Source organism: the organism of the source record quoted next, unplaced genomic scaffold, assembly GCF_019419815.1.
Source record: "Pyrus x bretschneideri cultivar Hongxiangsu unplaced genomic scaffold, Pyrus_bretschneideri_v1 Contig79, whole genome shotgun sequence".
Classification (NCBI taxonomy): Eukaryota; Viridiplantae; Streptophyta; class Magnoliopsida; order Rosales; family Rosaceae; genus Pyrus; species Pyrus x bretschneideri.
In genome coordinates, this window is record NW_025999819.1 from 1338685 (window position 1) to 1344684 (window position 6000).

Consider the following 6000-nt stretch of genomic DNA (forward strand, 5'->3'; position numbering starts at 1 on the left):
ATTACAAACCCTAATTGAGTGTAAAACTTCTTTCATGTATTATAGGAATGTAATTTCTAATTGTAATTAGTGTAGGATTCCTACCTCAATAGGGATTAATATAATCAATATATATTATAATATTTTCCACACATCAATACAAAAAATCATAATTTACATGGTATCAGAGCCGTAGGTTTTTCTTAGGTCCTAGTTTTTTATTTTTTTCCTCCTCTTCTCTCCTCTTGCTGTCCAAACCACCAAAAAACACACACACATACCGCCTTGCCATCCACATCTCTCCCCTATGGCGTCATCTTATTCGTCCCCTCCTGGCCAAAACACTACAAACTTCCTTAAACTTTCTACCACCAACTATATTGTTCGGGTTCGCCAACTAAAGCCACGCTGACATAATGTGTTAAAGAACATGCATATACGATGTATGGATTTTCTCAGTAGGGGTGGGCGCGGTGCAGTTTCAAGTGAAACCGCAATCGAAACCGAAATTTTTTGCGATGCAGTTTTGAAGCCAAAACCGAAATGAAACCAAACCGTTTGGTTCAGTTCGGTGCAGTTTCAAACGGTTTCGGTTCGGTTTTTAAGAAAAAAAAAATGTATAATTTAAAATATACACCTATTTACGCATAAGACGGTCTTATTTTCCTCATATATTAACTACCCAAGTTATTCGTAGAGTAGTTCAAATAAAACTTCTAGGACTGACATCTTCAATAACCAATCTCACTCCAGTTTCAACAATATAAACTAAGTCAAGATTTTGAGCAGCAATAAGCTTTCTCATACCATCGGCTTAGGGTAGAAATAGGACCCCTAACGTTCTGGACTATGGAAAGAGAGATGGGACTTCGACCTGACCAACGAATAACATTTTGGATGTCCTTACCAACTGCAATTCCAGAAAACACAAATGATATCATCAGATATCTTTTGAGAGAGAAATGACGATGAGTTTTGAGAGAGAGAGAGAGAGAGATGTATGGACTCTAATAGTGGTGCAAAATTGAACATGACTAGTGTAGTTGAACTAATTAAAAAATAACATTCAATATGGTGCGGTTTTGAAAATCCAAAACCGAAACCAAACTGTTTTCTTTGCCGTGGTTCGGTTTCGAAATCGCAACCGTTTCAAAACCGCAAAACCAAGTCATTCGGTGCGGTTCAATTCGATTCGTGTTTCGATTTCGATTTTCAATTCCAAGTGCCCACCCCTATTTCTCAGGCCTTTTGAAAGCATTCCTGCATAGCAATTACAAGAAAGACATGAATGATGAATAAAAATGTACGGGGAGTGTGATGTGGAAGATTTGCACATGGAATGGTACACAATATGAAATGAAAAACTGAAACAATTTTAAGTACGTGTTCTATTTAGTTTTTTTGTTTTGTTTTCCTTTTTTTTTTTTTTTTGCAGGAAAAGATAGTAATTCTCTTTAATATAAACAAAATTACAGTGCAACAAGGAGAGAAAGCTCAATAAGATGAGGCACAGTCCTCAGTATAATACTTTTGGGGGGCGTTTGTTGCGCCGGACTATCTTGGACTGGATTAGCTTAAAGGACTAAGCTGGACTGGCTTAGACTAGACTAAACTGGACTAACTTAGTGAAGCGTTTGGTGCAGTATTGGACTAAGAAGCTAGATAATAACAAATTCTAATATTATTTTATTTAATATATAAATTATTAATATTTTATTATGATCTTATCTTTTTCTCCATCTTTTCCTACCATTTACGTCCCACTCTTTTCCTCTTCTCTCATCGTCCCACCCTCTCCCTCTTTTTTTCCTCTCAGACCTCTCAATTCATGTCTCTTTCTCATTCCTGGTCAAACTCTTTATTGATTTCAGTCTCTATTTCTCTGTCCTCCCTCCCTCTCTACCTATGCGTTGTTCGAACGGAACCTCACGGCTCCAATTTTCCTGACGAGTTACAGGTTTCCCGATGTGTTTTTTGGCCAACCCTCATTAAATTGGATGAAGTTAGCAAAGCCAAAAAATTCATCACCATCCTTGGACCGAGATCTTAGCTTTGCATGCTCGAATTTGTCATGGATTTGAAGAAGCCCAAACAGGCCGAGACTTCCAGGCCATTTTCTGGCCACATTCGACCACATTTTGGCCTCGATTCAAGTAAAATCATAATCTTATCACTCCCAGCTTCAATTTGGTATATTTTATATGAAAATTGGTTGTGAAATGGATCTGAAAAAGAGTCGGGAAGTTAATGATTGATCTAAGTGACCGGCGATGATGAGGAGTCTGTCGGGAGTGGTCGTTGAACATGACAAGGACGAGAAATAGAGGATAGTCTTAGCTAGTCCCATGGTTATTGGGGGGTCTCACTAAGACCTCTTAGTGAAGGGTTTTGTCCATGCTAGTCCCCTTTAGTCTCATTAATGTTAGTCCCAGCATGGAACAAACACAGTATTTGACTAATAGCTAGTCCAGTCCAGTCCAGTCCCAGTTAGTGAGGGCAAACAAACGCTGTGACATCCCGTCCCGGGATTATTAGAACGTACGTGTGAAATTACAATTCTACCCCTAGTTGGTTTTCGTGATGTTTTTGGTAGTTTTGTGTGGGGTTGGCAAGTGTAGGGCCACACACACACTGACTCATTTTCCCTCTCCCTCTGCTCTCTGTCCCGTGTCTCTCTCTCTCCCTTCTTTCTTCTTCTTCCTTCTGTAAGTGTACGGACACACACCAAGAACCCTCAAACCTTTGCAGATCGAGAGAACCAACTACACCATTGAACTCGTGAGGCGGAGAGGAGCACGATCGTACTATTTTCAGGTAAGAACTTCATCGTTTTCACGTCGATTCGACAATGGCCGATTCGAGTACTGTTCATGCAAAAGTTATACATTGAGTTTTTGGGATTTCTGAGCTTGTAGTTGTCTTTGTGAAGTTCCCAGGAGCTTGGGAGTAGCTCGTTGGGTGAATTTGGACGTCAGGATCGTTGGATGTGGAGTTGGCCGAGTTTTGAAGTTTTGGACAGGTATAATCTCGTAATTTTAGGCCTTAAAACTTGTAGGGACATGTTCTACTAGCTCTAGGGTTGATTTTGGTGCAAGAAACGTGGAAAAAGGTGGAAAAACGAGCGAGAAAACGTGAGTTGCAGGTTTTCCGACGACGGTGCCGGCGACGGCGCCGGCGTCGGGGACTGATCGGAGAAGAAGGGAGGATATTCCGTTAAGTTTAACGAAATATTCCTAACGGCAGTGGACAGCGTCAGTTAGGTTTAACGGAATATTCCGTCAGTTTAACGGAATATTCCTGACGGCGTCTGTTGACACCGTCAGTGTGCATGGCACGTGGCCGCGCGTGGGGGGCGAGTAGGTCCGTGCCTTGGCCGGCGCGTGGGGGCGCGTGCGGCGGAGGAAAATTATTCTAAAATTATGGTTGTGATCCTGAGGTTGTGTAGAGCACGTTGGTATATTCAATTGTCCATTTTGAGCAATGTATGAGAAGTTACTATGAGAAGTTGGTTATGTGCTTTAAAGTTAACGTTTTTATAGCTATTTCGCATATAGGTGACACGTACCCCGAGGACGAGCGTGCACACGCGAGGCAGGGGGGCTACGACCCTTCTACATACCAGTGAGTGGGCTTTTGTTTTCCGTATATACCTATATACATTTATATTCTCAGAAAATAGATAAAGGAGTTGATTGTTTTATGCCATGCACATTATTATTATCGTTTATGCATCATCACATGCATTAGTAGTGGCATATAAATACATATGCATATTGGGTGTTGTGGACGCACAGGTAAGTGCCAGGTAAGCGTTAATCACGTTTATGTTTTATTATGATTGAGATGTTTAGAGAGCTCATAACCTGCACCCCCGGTGTTAGTGCTCCCGCCCTGAGCAGGGCACAGGCCTTCACGTGATGTTCACCTCCCGCACCTTATGCTCAGCTTGGATCCAAGCTAGGTGCACAGGCCTGTCGTACAGACCACATTAGGTGGTTCCGACTCGTAGGTGACCCGCGATTATTCACCCAGGCTTCACGTGATCGTAGCACTTATTCACACCCAGTCCTGTCGTACACACCACTTTAGGTGGTTCCGACTCGTGGTCAGGTTCAGATATTGAGATTAAGATTAGAGCTCTATATGCAGCCGTACAGGTCACGTTAGGTGACTCTGGCTGCCAGATTATACGATGTTGATATGTTTATACATGAGCACTTGCATATCATTATGAGACTTCGACATGGCATATTATTGAGCATGTTTAGCACATGTATTATGCGTATATATATTTTTTGGGAAGTATACAGGTTTTACGGCGAGGGGTTAGAAAGTATTTTATAAATGGTTTTCGAAAGCTTTGTTTTTGCCCACTCACGCTTTTGTTTTGCGCCCCTCCAGGTTCTAGTTGCTTAGCCGTTGCGGTGGTTTCCCCAGAGGGCTTTTCGGCGTTTCTGACAGACACTCACCATTGTAGGGTCGCCTTCGGGCGTACTACTGTTGTCGTTTTCGTTTGGACTGCTATAGACCTGCTCTGAATTATTATTTCACTTGTGCTAGTTTTAATTATTCGCACCTTTATGTTACTACTTTATTAGCTTCCGCACGTGCACATGGCTACGTCACCTTCGTGTGACGGCCAGCACGCTCCGATCTCGGTCGGGGTGTGTCAAACGCCCCCTTGGTTTTTTTTGGGGGGGGGGGTGTTGGGGAGGAAGGGTGGTCGTCCATTCATAAAGAGTGTTCCACAAATAATCCAAAGCAAGCAAGCCTATGGACAGCCGTGTTGGCTAGCTTGATGACGAATGTGGGTAAAAGGCACTTCAGTGACTGTGGGCGCTAAAACCTTGATGTCTTCTACAACTTGACCAATGTAGGATAGGTTAGTAGAAGAATCATGCAAAGCTTATATAATCTGAAGCGAATCGCTTTCACAAAGTAAGTTTGTAAAACCCCTGTTCATTGCCCAAATCAAACCATATCAGACAACACTGCTTCTGCCTGTAAGGGAGTGAAAATATCCATCTTTCCATTTGCTTTGTACAATCTAGTATGAAAACCAATGAAAATTAAAAAAAAAATAAAATAAAATAAATCATCATCAAACAGACTCTTTGGAAACAAAATTATTTACTAGTTGGAGGCAAAGGGAAAACAATTCCCTTAATTTGGGTGGTAAATTTTAAGATTGCCAAATAATTTCCCTTGAACACCCGGAAACACTTAAATCCAAATGCAAAAATCAACATCCTTGCAAAGCTCCAACCACAACTATAAGTTGCCTGCTAACCATAGTAAAAACCAAAACCAAAACGAAAATAATAGAATTAAAAAGTTAACAAAATAATTAGTTATAAAATGTGTTAGGACATGGCATCAGCACAACCAACCCTTTTAATTCCCTTCCCTTCTACCTCCACAAACGGCATCGAATTAGGAATCTGAGGGATGTTATTGGCAGTAGAGGATGCTCTCTTTATCCCTTTCGACTATTAAAAAATCGATTTATAAGTTGACGAGCAAAAACAATTACTTTGTAGTAGACCTGATAATTTCTTACACAACCAGTTAATATGACACGTAAACGACACGAAAAATGACACGAAAATAACGAGTTTTGGGTCAATACGATAATTAATCGGGTCGTTATCGGGTCACACTATAAGAACTTGTTAATAACGGGTCCTTAACAGGTTTACACGAAAGTGATACGTGGGTAACCTATTTCGACACGTTAAGAAAAATGTTATTTTGATGATTTTCATTTTTTAAACTACTAAGAAAACTTACTATAAATACAATAGTCACATTGTATATGTATATATTGTATATTAACTATGTATTATTGTATTATTATTATGTATAAATTTAAATAATTTAAGTTATTTATTTATTTTTATATTATATTATAGAAAATAATGAAATTATAAAATTATAAAACACATTAAAATAAAAGTATCAAGTAATTTAAGATACCAAACACATTATAAAAAATTATAAAAAAAATATAATAATTAATTT